The sequence below is a fragment of the Cynocephalus volans genome, chromosome 6, assembly GCF_027409185.1.
Source record: "Cynocephalus volans isolate mCynVol1 chromosome 6, mCynVol1.pri, whole genome shotgun sequence".
NCBI lineage: Eukaryota > Metazoa > Chordata > Mammalia > Dermoptera > Cynocephalidae > Cynocephalus > Cynocephalus volans.
Window position 1 is genome coordinate 106,759,377 of NC_084465.1, and position 17,640 is coordinate 106,777,016.

The window sequence follows — 17,640 nt, forward strand, 5'->3', positions numbered from 1 at the left end:
GGTAGTTTTCACCAAATATTTCCAGGATAGCATTGCTCTTTCCTGTCTCCTTGGAGTTAAGTGTGACTTGCTTCGGCCAATGAAATGCAAGCAAAAGGGCAGGGTGTCTGGGAAGAGGCTTTACCAGCCTGTGGTAGAACCACCACAACCCTTCTCATGGCAGTGGCAATCGTGGCAATCACATTGTGATAAAGCCTATTTTGGCCTGAGTCTTTCAGTGACTATACTCAGCAGACACTTCCCAGTCTTCTCACTGCCCTGCACTGGACATATAGGATGGACAAGAAATAAATTTTTGTTAAGTCAATGAGATCCTGGGGGTTGTTTATTACTGCATCCAGCCCATCCTGACTGATATAAATGACTACAACTTAATGGAACATTTTTGTTGTTATTAAAAAATATAGAAAACTCCAATTGTACTCAACTGAACTGAAGTATCCCATAAACGTCAGCCTCTTCAAGGCCTCACTTTGAAACTATATGTGTATGACTTGATTACTGTCATCATTTGAAAGATACTTTTATAATTGCCATGAGAACCTGCAGCACGTTTATTTGCATGCCCCTGGAGCTAGCAAATATTTATTCTTTGGGGAAGAAGTTTATGTTTGCAAAGAGGCTATATCATAAGACACTGGAGTCAGGTCTAGAAAGTAAAGTAAGATTCAGCAGGCTGGGATCATTTTTGGTCAAAAATCAGATGGAATGATAAAGAAATGGGATTTATTTTACTTGCTCCATAATTTGACCTGGAATGAACAGTATTGGGCTGTCATCAAACATTTTTTATGTGCCAGGCATGGAGCTAGGCACACTCCTTACAACAGTACAGAGAGGTGGGTTTTAGGAACCCTGTTTTACACATTGGCTCAGGGAGTTAAGTTCTTCCTTCAACCCCCGTCAGACAGCTATTAAGTGCACTGCTGGATTTGCCCACATGTTTATCTGACTCTAGAGTGCTCACACTCAAGGGAAAAGAAAACCTGACTCTCTGCCACAGACCAGAAGAAAGTGGTAACTTGAGTGCTCAGTGAGGTTTTTGCTGAGTCTTTAACTCTTATCCCAGAAAGGCAGTAGCACAGTGGTTAGTACTCAGTCTTTGACACCCCCCACCATTTATTTATCTGTAGAATAGAGTAATGATCATCTCACGCCTAAGTTATTGTGAAGACTGGGTGAGTTGTTTTTCATAGTGCTTCGCATATGATTAACTATTAACCCTCCTGTGACCTAACACCAAAAGTAGCTTACTACATACTTGGCAATTGAGAGCATGGACTTAGGAGCCAGATTGCATCTGTTTGAATCCTTGTGTACTCTTGGACAAGCCCTTTGACTTCTCTGTTAAATTTTCTTGTCTGCAAAATGGGGACATTTATTACACCTACTTTGTAGCGTTGTGAGGATTAAATGAACAACTTCTAGGACTGTATCTGGCAGCATCATCATCATCCCAATATATGTTATCTCTTAACCCTTGCAACAACTATGCAAGACAGATCATGTTAGCCCATTTTACAGAAAAGGTAACTGAGGTCAGATGTGGATCCAGTTCACATGAATGCCTGTGCATTTTCCATTATATTAAACTGCTAAATTGTTCTTTCCATATACAGCTTCTTTCAGATCTGCTGAATATCTCAGCTTTCCTGCCACCTAATTGTGTGTATTCTTTGGGCTCCAAATGGCTTCCCAGAGTCCCTGCTTCCCATTTTCTTTTTATTGGTGTAGTAGACAATGAGATAGGTGCTCTTGCTCTGGAAATTGGGGTTGAAATTATTTTTCTTGAGAGCTGGGACTTGAATTTCTGCCTGTGGACCTGTTGCAAGTTGATCTTCCCTCTCCTTGCATTTCTCAGCATTCACTTTTTTTTGGAAAAGAATCACTTCTTTTAGAAAAGGTCTCTGAGTAAAAACAAACAAAACAAAAAACCAAACCAACCAAAAAACAAGCGCTGGAAACTCAATTAAGCACTAGCCCCGGGTTAAAGCTCCACTCATTGGCTATTTATTTATTTATTTACTTTTATATTCAGTGGTCTTTAAAAGAAAAGATCAGCAAGTGTGGTATATGAAAACAAAATCTAGAAATTTGAATATAATAAAAAAGGTTTTCTTAACAAAGAAGATAAATACTTTTACATATAAAGTCTCTGGTCTTCCCTAACATTATTATTATTATTCTTTTTTTTTTGCTAAAAGGGGAATTTATTTAGTATAAATGCATACATTAATAGAAAAGAAAGATCTCAAATGTACAATCACCTTTGCACCTTAAGAAAGTAGAAAACAAAGAGCAAACTAAGCCCAGACCTAGCAAAGGAAATAAAAAAAAAAGAAAAAAAAAAGAGTGTAAATAAAAAAAATAGAGTATAGATAAAAGAAATAGGAAATAGAAAAAAATTGAGAAAATCAGTGAAACCAAAAGTTAATACTTCGACAAGATCCACAAAATTGACAAACCTTTACCTAGATGGACTAGGAAAAAAGAGAGAAGACTCAAATAACTAAAACTGGAAATGAAAGAGGGGTCATTACAACCAAATTTACAGAAATTAAAAGGGTTGTAACAGAATACTATGAATAATTGTCTGTCAGCAAATTAGAACATCTAGATGAAATGAATAAATTCCTAGAAACATGCCATCTACCAACACTGAATTATGAAAAAACAGAGTTTGGAAAGAACTATAGCCAGTAAGATTACAATTACTCAAAAAAATTTTTTTTCCCACATTTTAAAAATCAATAACAATTCCTTAATATAAGCAAATATTCAACATGTTTAAATTCGTCAATTCTCTCCCCCTCCCTGTTTCTTACAGTTGATTTGTTTACATCAGGATCCAAACAAGTTCTGCTTGTGCATTGGTTGCTAAGTCAGGTGTCTCTTGAGTTGCTTTTCATCTAGAGGTTTCCCCTTCATCTAATATTCCCCCTTTACCCCATAGAGTTTCCCAAGGTCTGTATTTGCTGGCTCCATCTCAGTAGTGTCATCTAACATGTTCCGCCTGCATTTCCTGGTAACTAGTTGCTGGATCCTGAGGCTTGGTCTCACTCAGGTTAGGTCTGGCTTCAGAGGTGCATGTTCTTACTGCAGGAGGCCCGTTATGTCCGAATGTCTCTCTGTGATGTTAGCAGCCACTGATGATCATTTGCTAGATCCATTATTTCAATACAGGCTTGCGAAATACCATATTCTAATTATTTTATTCCCTCTTTATTTGCTGGGCCACTTCAATAGACAGAAATATTCCCTCCTCAGCTATTTATGGTTACCTAGAGGAACAATTCACATAGAAAAGACAGGATAAATGCTTGACTCTTCCATTTTACTTACTAGTTTTAGAAAAATGAATTGTTTCCCTATCATCTTCCAAAGAGACTGAAAGTTTGTTTGCTTTTATTTCATTGTCGTTATGGGTTTTTTTGGTGGTGGTAAGCTTTAGTTTCTCTCTCTTTCTTGTATGTATTTTTGTTCTACCAGTGGGTTTTTGTTTTTTCTTCTGTATTTGTGGTAGTAATTACTGTTTTTCAGATTCCTGATGCAGGACTCCCTTGAGGATTTCTTGTAAGGCTGGTCATGTGGTGGTGAACTCCTGCAGTTTTTGTTTGTTTGGAAAATACATTATTTCTTCCTCATTTCTGAAGGATAGGCTTGCTGGGTATAGTATTCTTGGCTGGTATTTTTTTTTTTCCTTTCAGTATTTTGAATATATCACCCTATTTTCTTCTGGCCTGTAGAGTTTCTTTTGAGAAGTTTGCTGTTAGTCTGATAGGGGCTCCCTTATAGGGGACTTGATGCTTTTCTCTTGCTTCTTTTAAGATTCTCTCTTTCTTTTTGAGCTTTGCCAGTTTGACTATAATGTTTCTTGGAGAGGATCTTTTTGGGCTGAGTCTGTTTGGGGACCTTTGAGCCTTCTGGATTTGAAAGTCCATGTCTCTCCTTATACCTGGGAAGTTTTCCATTATTATTTCATGGAATAGGTTTTCAATGCCTTTTCATTTCTCCTCTCCTTCTGGAACACCCATGATTTGAATGTTTGTGTGTTTAAGGTTCTTTGCTAGCTCTCTTAGGTTTTCTACATTTTAAAAAATTCCTCTTTCCTTTTTCTTTTTGTCTGCCTGGGTTCTTTTGAAAAGACTGTCTTCAGGATCAGAAATTCTTTCTTCTGCTTGTTCTAGCCTGCTTCTTAAGCTCTCAGTTGTGTTGTTTATTTCATTGAGTGAGTCTTTCAGTTCCATAAGTTCTGCTACATTCTTTTTTAAGGTATTAATCTCTTTGCATACTTCCTCCTTCATATTCTGAATTATTTTCTGGTTTCATTCTGTTGTCTGAATCTTCTCACATCTCAGTGAGTTTCCTTAAGATTGTTGCCCAGAATTCCTTTTCAGTCATTTCAAGGGTTTCCTGTTCGATAGGGTCTGGTATGTGAGAATTACTGTATTCTTTTGGTGGTGTCATATTTTATTGGGTTTTCATATTTCTAGTATCTGTGCATCAATGTCTGGTCATCTGGTAGAGCAGTTGCTTCTTCTATTACTCTGGAATGGGCTTTGAGGAGAGAGACATCCTCTTCTTTTTCCAGTTTCTGCTGGTGACTCTCCTTGTGTCAGTACAGTCAAGTGTCTGGTGGGCCACTTGCATTGTGGCTATGGCTATTGCTGTGGTGTTGAGCCACTTTTGCAGCAGCTGTGGCTGTGGTGGTGGCTTCGGTGGGCCACCCACATGGAAGTGTTTTCAGTGTACTCCTTTCCTGCTTGTGGGATGAGGGGGCTGTCCTTGGCTCCTGCCTGGGAACCCTCCCACTGTCTATTTAAGCTGTTTATTTCTGGGCCAGAAATTCATGGGCTTCTCATACAAAGTGCTTTGGGTGAACACTGGTGTGTTGTTAGAGAAGGCTTTGCTCTGATGTGTTACCTGAAATGAGCCCTGGGGGGTTGGAGTGGATAGGTTGAAGTAGCCTGTATGACTAAGCAGTTTAAAGGAGATCATTTTCAGCACAGTTGAGAGTAAAGAAAAAGGCATAAGCTGCAAAAGTGGGTGGCAGAGTTTAGCAATGCAAACGTACAACACTGCAGACTTTCATGAGAGCTCTGGGGCTGGATCTCTTTGTAGAGCGTTTCAATATAATGTTTGTTTAAACGGCAGCTAGTATGGGCCCTCGTGGATTTATTTGCTGGTCATCAGCTGCTTGAAGGAGAAGATGGGAAACAATAAGCTGAGAAGCTTCAATTAAAAGTTAGAAATTTTTGCCATTGAATATAAAGAAATGGATGTGAGAAAATTTGTAAATCTCCAAGGTAAATTAGTGAAAAAAAAAAAAAAAAAAAAGACCCCTTTAACCCAAATCCTGCGCACAAGCAACCAAGTCCAAAGCTTAGTCATCACTTTTCCTTCTGCTTGGACCACTCTTTGCGGCCACATCTCTGCCTACATAATCCTATTCAATCTTCTGGTTCTGGTTTTTCAGCCCCCATTTTCAGAAAGCATTTTCTGACCTATTGTATTGGGATAATTACACCAGTTGCATGACAGACCACACCTGAAATCTCAAAAGTTAAGCATAATAAGAGTTATCTCTCACTCACATAAAGTCTTATGTAGGTTGAGCAGCTCTGCTCTGCCTTGCTGCTGAGACATCTGGAAAATGTGGCCTCCAAGCTTCTCTCTGAAGAGAGAAGAGGGAAGGGAGGGAAGAGAAAGCCCAACAGCTCTTAATGGCCTCAACCCAGAACTGACATGTTACTTCCACTCACAGTCTATTGGTCAAAACTAGTCACGTGACCCATCCCAGCTGCAGAGGAAGCTGGGAAATGTAGGGGGGAACATGGAGTATTTGGTGAGGATCAGCAATCTCTGCAATACCCCAACACTAGGTTGAGTGTTCTTTCTGTGTTTTCAAAACACCCAATTATATGCTGCTCTTTTTTTTTGTTTGTAATTGCCTGTTTATTAGTCCACCCAAGTCCCAAACCTATAAATTCTGAGAGGACTAGAACACACTTCCTATTATATCCCTTACTCTTAACCCAACGCAGCACATTCAATAACACTAAATAGTTATTGAGTACATTAAAAAAGAAAAGAAATAAATGGCTCTCCCAGAAAGACAGCCACTAAAAAATGGAGACATAGTTGTTTTTATGTAAATCTCTTGCCTAGGAGATTGAATGTTTTTATCTGTGGATCAGATGGCCTTTAATCTCCTAGATGCCAATCAAGTTCTTTGATCTAAGAATCTTCAGAGGGAAGCACTGAAATCTCCCCTCTACTAAACTTGTACAAGTGGTATATTTAATACTAGGCTCTATTCAAAGTTTTTTGGCTTTATTTTAGTTTGCCTATTCATCATGACTTGTTTCATGTTTTTCTGTTATGCATACATAAATTAGGGAGAATAAATTCATAAGTTTTTTCTCTCAATCATGACCTATTTAAAAATTATTATTGTGTTAGGGTTCTTCAGAGAAATAGAACCATATATATGTATGAAAATATATATATATAAAACGAGGCATTGGCTCACATATTTTGAGGCACAGAGGTCCCACCATCTACTGTCTGCAAGCCAGAAGCCCAGGAAAACCGGTGGTCTAATTTATCTGAGTACCATTTATGATGACATAAATTCCAGTCTGAGGGAAGGAAAAGATGAGATGTCCCAGATCAAACAGTGAGGCAGGAAAAAAAAGGGCAAATTCCTCTCTCCTCTGTCTTTTGTACTATTCAGGCCCTGAGTGGATTGAATAATGCCCAACCACCATCTACTTTACTAAGTCCACTGACTCAAATATCCCACAAATGCACCCAGAAACAATGTTTACTCTAGTCACCCCATGGCCCACTAAACTTGACACATGAAATCAACTACCACATTATTATATTTATGTAAAAGTAATATACACTTGTAGGGAATGTAGTATTTAGGGTAATGCTGGCTGCTATAACAGCAACAACAAAACCCCATAAATATTAGTGACATTCTAAAACATTTCTAGCTTACATAGTTGTCCGATGTGGCTGTTCTCAACGGGCAGCTGGTTTTCCGTGTAGTGGACTGGGGAAGCAGTTTCCTTCTATCTTGTGTTTCTCCCTCCTCTACGGCCTCAGAGTATCCTACTTCCACTTTAGTTTTCATTCCATTAGAGAGAAGTAGTCATATGGTCCAACCTAGACACAAGATAGGCTGAGAAATGTCCATGGCTGGATCCTTCCCTAGCAACAGATGTTCCAGAGACATTTACTGGTTGACTCTCCAGCATCCACTTTGCACCACAGTAGAGAGTACCTTGACTTTCCTTGGTGGGATTCACCCTCTGCCGTTCTCAGCCATGTGATTTGCATGGGGTTGACTCTATTTCTTGCCACAATGGGTGGGCTCTGCTTGGTGTAAGCCATTTAGCAAGTTGCATACCACTGGCCACAGTGACTGGGTCAGGGATGGGCAAACTATATAATTCAGGCCCATGGGAAAAGCAAATCCTCAGATTGTGCTAGATCTGTCAGATAAGACTCTGTCTTTTATTTTGCATGATGCACAGGATGACATGAGGTCTGGAACAGCTTCTGTCATTTAGCCATCATGAGAAAGCAAGTGTATACGTGTTTGTGTGTGTGTGTTCAGTAGATGGAAGGGAGGGTCAAGGCCACTGCTTAGGGTCAGACAATGAAGTCAACGTTTGGAAGGCAGAGCCCAGAGATAGGTAGAAACCAGATCCTTGGTGATCTTATTGTTGCTGCTCAATTATGCTTTTCCTGCTACTCACCCTACTTGTTGACATCTCAATTACCTAAGTTGATAAATTCCCATTACTGCTATGGAAGCTTGAGTTGGGTGTTTTATCATTTGTGACAGTTTAAAGGTAGCCAGAGATAATTGTTAAATGCTTCCATAGAAGACACTTTATTAGTTCTTACATGGTTGAGATCGTGCTCAATACTTAATTTATTTCTGCTTTTTTCTCTTAGGATGATGTTGTGAGCATCTCTTTGTGCCCTTCTTTGACTGGCTTATTTCATTTAGCATAACGTTCTCTAGATTCACTCATGTCAAAAATAGCAGGATTTCCTTCTATTTTAAGGTTGGATAATATTCCATGGTATATATATACCATATTTTCTTTATTCACTCATCTGTTGATGGACATTTGGGTAGTTTCCGTGTCTTGGCTATTATGAATAACGCTGCAATGACCATGGCAGTGCAACACACCTCTGTGAGATGTGTCAGGTTGGCTGGACTCCAGCCTCCAGTGATTTAATCAAACACTAATCTAGGTGTTGCTGTGAAGGGATTTTGTAGCTCCAATTAAAGTGCATAATGGGTTGATGTCACATAAGGAAGAATATCCTTGATAGTCTGGGTGGGCCTGAGCGAAAGGCCTTAAGAGCAAAGCTGAAGCTCCTCTCTGAAGAAGAAATTCTGCCAGAGGACCAGCTTCAGCCTGTGCCCATGAGTTCCAGCCTGCTTTTCCTGGTGTCCTACCTGGTGGATTTGGGGCTTGCCTAGCAAGCTCCTATAATTGCATAAGCCAATTCCTTGCAATAAATCTCAGTATATAACTCCTATCAGCTCTGCTTCTCTGTTGCACCTTGATTGATACAATGGGTTTGGAATGTGTTTCAAAGGCAGTGCCAAGAGGCTTTGCTGATGGTTTGGGTGAAGGGGTGAGGGAAAGCAGTCCATCAAGGATTGCCAGGACATTTGGCCCATACGATTATCCTTCATAGCAAAGGTTTTGCCAAAATCAGGGTTGGATGGTTCACCTTGTGTCTTTCTCAGTGATTTCTCACTGCGCCTTTGACGCTCTCCTCGAGAACAGGGCTCACTTCTTCAGAACCTATTTACCAATTGTTTCTTAAAGTGCTTCCATGTTTCCCTGGCCATGCTTAATTAGCAGAAGTTTAGAGGCAAACCTGCTGGAATTGTGAGCAGAACTCTAGAAAGTACAGATGAGCATTTTCACTGCCAATGGTTCCAGCCCCCAAGTAACTCCAAACAATGTTTTTCAGGCCTTTGCCTGTGTCCTATCACCTTGTTGTGGTTAAAAGGTCAAGGACGGGATGGGTGGGCTTTGAACTGTAACTTTCTGAAAGGCCCTGGATTGGGGGAGGCCAAAGGGAAAAGAGAGTTTTGAATCAGAATTCCCATATGGGGGGCAGGATAACAGGTGATATGTGGAGCCTTTTCAAAGGAGCCTGGCAAGGTGTGTGGCAGCTGCAGTGTTGATATGAGGGGAGAGAACTGTTCCTTCCTGTGGATGATTCATGGGGAGGTTGCTTAGCTGACCGCAGATCCTCCTGGAAGTTTCTAGAAGCTTTTGAAAATCTCTGCACTGTCTGGGCAAAGAGGCATCCAGGGAGTGGAAAATTGGAGCAAATGCCCCCACTGGTGCCCAGGAGGGGTCCATAGTTTCAGATACTTTTGAGAAGGGAGAGTGACTGTAGGCTGCAGGCAAAAATGTTTAAAAAAAGAAGCCGAGTTCATTTATTGTCGGTCAGCTCATGACCCTTTTCTCTTTTCCCATCACAAAGGCAAGGAGGGGGGTAGTTTCACTGTGGCTCTATTCAAAGCTTTCCTTAAAAATCACAAAAACCAGGAAAGAGTGCCCCTCCCATTGTAAAAATTATATGTGCTCATTGCAAAAACAAAATTCACACAATACCTATATACATATATAAAGAGAAAAGAGAAAAATCTTCCAAACTTCTACTACCCAGAGGTAATCAGTGTTAATCTTTTGATAAATATTCTGGATATTTCTAAACACACACTCACACACACATACACACTCATAACACTCTCTCACACACTCACACCACACCCTCATATACCCACACACTCTTCTATGTAAATAAGATCACATCATGTTTGTTCTGTAACCTGCTTTTTTTACTCAGGATTATGCTATAGTCCTCTTTCTGGGTCAACAAATTTAGAAATATCTCATCAATTTTAATGGCTGCTTAAAATTCCACTGTGTGGTTAAAATTTGTAATATTTAACCAGTTCCCTATCGGTGGACATTTAGTTTGATTTCAATGATTACCATAGAGAATGTTGATATGAAAATCCTTGCGGTTGCAATGTCTTGATCCACATGTATAATTTATTGCTCATTAAAAAATGTCCTTTTTTTAAAACATCTTTTTTTTTCTTCTAAAGTAGTGTAGATAATAGTCTTTTTGGGGAGTTGAGATGAGTAGTTATGGGGCATTTCCTGAGACTTCTGAATCCCCGAGGAGAGTTCTCAGTATGGAAATGAAATCTAGAAGCCAGTGCTGCCCAAACTTCCTGATTATAAGGATCATGAAGGGCACAAAAATCCAAGTTCCTGGGCTCTCTGTGACTACTGTGTCAGTCTCCTCAGGTGCTGAAACGAGGCTCCCAGCATAGATGGGGACTCAGGGACAGAGAGAAATAGGAGAAAGCTGTGAGAACTCATAGGTATCAATGGCTGATTAGCATAACTCAGGTTTGGACAGAATTTAAATGTCTTGGAAGGGCATAGAGACCCAGGAAATTACAATATAGTGAGATAAGTGTTCACAGTATAGGACATATTGGAAGCATCAAAAAGGCTTATCAGTCTTTGGGGGAGGTCTAGGAAGGCTTCATGGAGGAAATTAACTCCAAGTAAGTGCTCTCAGGTGTTTTGGAAATGGCCAGGTGATTAAAACTTGGTAGGAGGCTCACGGGAGAGCAACCTAGGGAGAGAGCAAAACTGTTATAAACACCAGGAGGAGAGAAAAACATGGTTCTTGCCCTCACTGAGCCCCAGATCTAGACAAACAAACAGGTAACTGCAAAACACTGTGCTAAATGGGATGACAATGGGGACTATGACCCAGCCTGGGGAAGTGCTTAGGGTCTGATAAAACTTACTGAAACCCAATATTCTCCTTAAGGGCATTTTTTTCCTTCTTGTCCTTGGGGACTAAAAGGACTTTTCCTGTAAATCAGAAAACTTAAGCTAGCATTTGCTTTGGTGACTGATGTTACTGTCTTTTAAATTTTTTTAACATATTTAATAGATAAATAAAAATTTGTATATATTTAAGGTGTACAACATGGACAAAAAGAGAGAAAAATGACAAAGAGTGAAGAAAACATAATGGACCTATGAGGAATCATTAAGCATATCGATAAACCAATATTATTGTCACTAAAGGTGCCTCATTTTCATGTGGCCAAGATGGTAATTGAAGAAATTTATAAGATGAGAGGCAGAACTTAGGCATATAAACAAAGCCAGGATAGCTTTGTAATTATTTCTGGTTTTAAATGAGAAGTGGAAAGCAGCTTTGTAATTATCAATAGAGCTGGGATTATGAGAAGAAAACTGGGAGAAGAGGTCATTTTAAGAAACTGAAATGCCTTTAGAGTTGCTTTGACATGAGCTATGAAATCAAAACATTATGGGACTTCAAAACTTCCCTCCTGAGCCTGTGGTGGTTTCTGAAATTTTTCCCTTTAGACTTACTTGGGGTAAAGTCTTGAATGTGAATGATTGCTTATATACACAGCATGGTGTGAGCTGTGACTTTCAGAATGTGGTTTATGTTATTTAGAACCATCTGGAAGCTTCTAGAGGGTCCATCCTTGGGTCCTGTTCTAGACCCACGGAGAAGGACACTCTTGGCGGTTTATCTTGCATCCATCTCAGCTCCCACCCCCACTCTTCTCTTTCTTAACAGAATCACGCTTTTGTGGCTCAGGTGTATGTCCCTTCTCCATGACATCATAAACTCCAGGAAAACTCATCTTAGGTGTGACCTGACCACTTTCAAGGAATTGCTGTTTTCCTGCCAGTGATTGCTCCATGAATGGGTATTTGACTCTGTTTGGGCCAGTGAGAGGTGAAGGGAAGCCTGTTGAAAGTTCCAGAAAAAAGTTTCCTCTTTCTTGAGAAAAAAAAAAAAAAAAAATGTATGGGAAAAAATATCCCCTTCTCTGCCTCTGGATGCTGTTGAGTCAGAGTGTTTTACCTGGAACTGCTGCTGCATCTGTTCGTGACTCATCTGCAGATGAGGCCAACACTGAAGAGAGCAGAGAAAAGAGAACCTGGGTTTTTAATGGCAGCACTGAGTGGCTGAATCAACCTGGCCCGAATCCCGTTCTCTCTGTGGACTTCCTGTTATGTGAGATAATGAACTTTTTTGTTGTTTGGGTTGGAGTATCCACGGCTTGCAGCCCAAGTATCCTGACCAATGTATCCCCACTGAATCAAAGATCTCTCCTGATAAACGTGCCTCAGGCGATTCTGACGTATGTTCAAGTATGGAAACAACTGGAGAGACAAAGATGGCTGCCACAGATCTAGGTTCTGGTCCTGGATTTACCACTAAACAGCTAAGCCAGCTGGGACAAGCCGTTTTTCCCTCTCTGAGCCCCAATTTCCTCATATACAAAGAAGGGATACTCCCCTAGAGATCGCCTCTACTTTTGTGTTGTCTTTTTTGCCATAAGTGTGAGTCTAGCTTAGTATGGTGGATTCTTGCAGCAGGAGAGAGTACAAACACAGGAAAAGGTTTCATTAAATGCTTTGACATCAGTACTACAGAGCAGGAATAAACATTATTGCCAGTTTAAACAAAAGCTGGCTTTAGATTTTCTGCCTTCTAGAGAAATGACATAATTAATCTCAGGGATTTAAAGATTCTACTGTTGAGAAAAATTCCTAGATGGATATTTTGATTCCAACAGGGGGCATACCCTTCACCCTCCTGCAAAGCGTGGTTGAGTGATGGTGAAATGAGAGAGGGCTGGGTTTCTTTGTACTGTATATTAAAGTGCAATAGAATCTTGCATTCCTAGAAGTTCATAGAAAAAGAAGGTGAGGGGTCTGGGAACAGAGAGAAGAGAGGTGGGAGGAAGCTCCATGGAAGGACAGACCTAAGAAGATAAATGTTGGTGAGCCAGGGCCTTAGGAAGACATGGACAGAAAGAAATTTTCTGGGATGGGGGGTGGTCCATAAATAGCAGGATAGTGACATCTAATGTTGAACTGTTTGCCACTTGGTCGGTTTTGTGACAGCTGAGGCTCAGTAAAGTTTTCTGAGCTTCCTGAGGTCTTTACAGCAATTTCCCAATTGGGCTCTCTTTTCTCTGCACCAACATTTTGCAGCTTGGTCCCTGAAAGCTCCATGATGGAATGGGGTTATACTTTAAGTTGTTGCCTTTTAGTATGCCTTGTGATTTTTTCTCGATAACTGGACATGATGTGCCGGATAAAAGGAATTGACATAAATAGGCCTTTAGTGATGTGGTGGTGGGATGTGTGGGAGGGAAAATGTTCTATTGCCCTGTGATTAGGTTTCAGATATTTAGCGAGTCCGTGCCCCTGGACTGTGAACTTTGTGAGTACTTCTTAGTTCCTCCTTCCCTGTTTAGGTGAGACTGAATATCCAGAGCTGGTTGGAGTTGGGCATTTCCTTTCCCCCAAGTTAGTTAGGCTCTGATAAAACCCCAGAAGGTTAGTCTCTGATTAAACAGTTTCTCCTGAGGGCGACCTTGTTAAGAAAAACAGAGTGCTTGGGTGTGTTTCAAAATGGTTTCTTTCCCCCTTCCCCTGCTGGAGGCATAAAGGGATTTTTCTACAATATTTACTGTGAGAATCTGGCTGAACTCCTGCAGGTGAACGTCACAAAAGTGGTCAGTCTTAGCAGGACAATCATAGGGATGTTTCTTCTGTCTTTGTGGCTGGTCTCCCTGGAATTTTTAACCTGCAGATCTGTGCACAAATTGCTGAGCCTGCAGCAATTTGTCAATTTTAGTTCGGGTTCTCCTACCCTGGCACTGGTTCCTGCGGTGGTTACTGTTTGTGCATCTCTGCACCAGTAAGCTGTGACTCCCTGTATTTGCCTGTCTTTCCAATCTTAGGGGGAAGCAATATTACTCTGTGTCCTCATTTTCTTACAGATCCAAAGACAGTTATTTTTTTAGTCTGCTCAGCTTTTTACTTGTTGTTAGGACAGAGTAGTGACACTCTGAGTAGTTTTGATCAGGGGTATGAAGGATTAAAATATTGTCAGCAAACAATGAAGCTGCTTGTTTAATCGATCTCCTTTTGAAGGCATCTGATTGGGTCCCTGTCACCATTAAAATTTTCCAACTCCTGACTGGCTGACATTTTCAGGTGGATGAGGCGCCTGGAGGCAGATAGAGCTTTATAATATCAGCACCCACTTTTGAGGGCTGTGGAGTTGCTTTCTCAGGCAATGTGCATGATCTTTGGCAAGCTGGTTTTAGGAAAACACACCCAACGAGATCCTGCAGTGGGACTGGAGGCAGCTCCATCCAACCCTCCCCAGCTCTTCCCAGGATCTACAAATGACCTGGAGGAACAGTAGCGAAGACACAGTTCCAAGAAGCCAATGTCATGGCTCAACCAGCTGAGGCCTGCAGGATGCACTGACAGGATGGGGGCAGCTGTACACCAATATGCCCACATCTGACTACAAGTCTAATGGCCAAACAATTGTGTGTTAAAGACACTGTCCCCTACTACAGCTGTATTCTACTGCTCAATCACCCTCCTTTCCTGTTGTCATATCCCATTAGTTCTACCTCAGCAATAACTTTTGTAATAGCCTCCCCCACTGGACAGCCCTTTCTCCTGCCACTGGCTTATTAGTTTAGGCTTTATCATCTCTCTTAGGCATTATTGCGACAGCCCTTAACTGGTCTCCTGGCCTTCTGTTTCTAAATGCCCTGCATTCTTTAATTGGCTATTAGAATTTTTTAATCATCTCTCTTAGAGCTTCTCTTAGCTCTAGTGTCATAAAGAATACTCTATGACTTTGACTAAATCTTACAGTCTCTCCTCTGTTTCCCGGTTACCATCATTTACTTTCCTTTTACAAATACCTTTATGAGACAAGCGTTTTTAAGGTCAGACTCCACTGATTCCAGGGGCAATTATATGGACAGTAACACACTGGCAAATTTTAATTATTTTTTATAGCTCAATATTAACTCATATTAATATGGGCCCAGACGCCAATTTCTATTTGAGGTTTATTTTGGGGCACTTTCTCTGTGTAGGGCTCTAGGGCAATTTCATTGGAGAGATAGGTTAGGCAGTTTTTGCTCATAGGTATTTGTAGTACTTGATGATAACTTTTTGTGGGACTTCACACTGCCTTTTGAATTGATCACGGCACATCAGGGATTCTCCAGTTCTTGAAAATATTCAATGTAGGGTGCCTGAAATCTCACCTCATTTTTGCCATTTTTTTTTCTAGTAATACTCAGGTTTCTTCTCTACAGCTGCTATAACTAAACAGAAAAGGCATTTGAGAACCCCTTTCTGATGAAATGTGGAGAAAATTGAATTTTCAATGTGTCAGCTAGTCCTATATTTCATTTCTAACAGTTTTTGCACTTTGTTTAGAACAAAAAGATGAACTTTATTTTTAATTCTAATAAGACAAGCTTTAAATCATGTTTTATTAAGGTTTAGGGTGGCATGGTGTAGAAAAAAATAATAGAAAATCAAAGGCTTGGGATTCTGGTTTTGTTTTTGATATATTCTATGGCCTTAGGCTATGTTTTTAATCTCAGTAGAGTTTCTGATCTTAAAATAGGAGAATGACCCTAGACATCAAATAGGTTTCAACTCAAGCTCACTGCTAATTGCCACCTGGATTTCTGTGCTGAGAAGAATTTTGTGGCTGAGCCATGATGTATTAGTAATGTCTGTCATGACTGCAGGATGGGGGATAAGTAGAGCAAGTGTCAGGCATTTTCCATCCTTGCTATATGACTTTCAGTCACTCTTCCAGCATGTGAAAGTTCATGCTTCTTTTCTTACAAAATAACAAACCACTCAGGTGCCTTGTTACACTATGTCCAGTGTGTTATTTACTGACTTAAATCTAAAACAAACTCTAATCCTAATTCAATCATCACAGTTTAGAGCAGTGAACTGTAGATTGTCTTTGACATTTGAGGATCATTATTTATCTTCTTGTGCTATATAGCTTATCTTTTGACATCAGAGCTGCTGGCCTCACTCTTTTTTACTTACTTTGAGTTATTGAGAAGTAGTCAGTGTTTTTTAAAAAATTGGAACATAGTTGATTGTACGTATCTGTGGGATACAGAGATGAAAATCAATACCTGTGTGCAATATGTGATGCTCAAATCAGGATAATTAGTATACTCAACATTATACAATGTAATTGATTTTCAGGGCCCTTTACCAATTCCTCCCTTCTGCCCCTTCCCCCTCTCCCTTTCCCAGGTTTCCTCTTGTAACCTCAGTTCTGTTCTCTCCTTTTGAAAGTTCAATGTATTATTGTGATTGTTCTATCTTTCTTTCTTTCTTTTTATTTATTTGGTTTTTTTTAGCTCCCACTTATGAGTGAGGACATGCAGTATTTCTGTTTCTGTGCCTTGCTCATTTCACTTAACATTGTCTTCTCTAAGTTCACCCATGTTGCTGTGAATGGTAGTATTTCATTCTTTTTATGGCAGAGTAGTATTCCAGTGTGTATATATACCACATTTTCCTGATCAAGTCGTTTGTCAATAGACATTTAGGTTGGTTCTGTATTTTGGCTATTGTAAATAGTGCTGCAATAAACATGGGGGTTCAGGTATCCATTTGAAATGATGTTTTCCATTCCTTTGTGGATACACCCAGCAGTGGGATTGCTGGATTATATGGAAGTTCTACCTGTAGTTGTTTGAGGAGCCTCCATACTGTTTTCCATAGTGGCTGCACCAATTTACAGCCCCACCAACAGTGTAGGAGGGATCCCCTTTCCCCATATCCTTGTCAGCACTTGTTATTCTGTTAGCCAGTCTAACTGGGGTGAGATGATATCTCAGTGTGATTTTGATTTGCATTTCTCTAATGTTGAGTGATGTTGAGCATTTTTTTCATGTGTCTTTTGGCCATTTGTATACCACCCTTTAAGAAATGCCTATTCAGCTCCTTTACCTAGTTTTTAAAATTGGGTTATTTGTTTTTTTTTTACTAAGTTGTTTTGAGTTCTTTTTATGTTCTGGATATTAATCCTTTGTCAGATGCATCATTTGCTAATATTTTGTCCCACTCTGTAGGTTGTTGTTTTGCTCTGTTAGTTGTTTCTTTTGCTGTGCAGAAGCTTTTAGTTTGATATAATCCCATTTGTTTATTTTTCCTTTTGTTGCCTGTGCTTTGGGGGTCATATTCATAAAGTCTTTGCCTGGTCCTACTTCCTGAAATGTTTCCCTTGGGTTTTCTTTTAGGAGTTTAGTAGTTCCAAGTCTTATATTTAACTCTATAATCCATTTTGAGTTGATTTTGGTATATGGTGAGAGGTATGGGTCTAGTTTCATTCTTCTACATATGGATGTCCAGTTTTCCCAGAGCCATTATTGAAGAGACAGTCTTTTCTCCAATGTATGTTCTTGGTGCCTTTGTCAAAGAGCTGTTGGCTGTAAGTATGTGGGTTGATTTCTGGATTCTCTGTTATGTTCCATGGGTCCATGTGTCTGTTTTTATGCCAGTACCATGCTGTTTAGGTTACTATAGGTTTGTAGTATAATTTGAAGTCAGGTAATGTTATATTTCTGGCTTTATTTATTTATTTATTTATTTTTTCTTTGTTGCTCAGAATTGTTTTGGCTACTCAAGGTTTTTT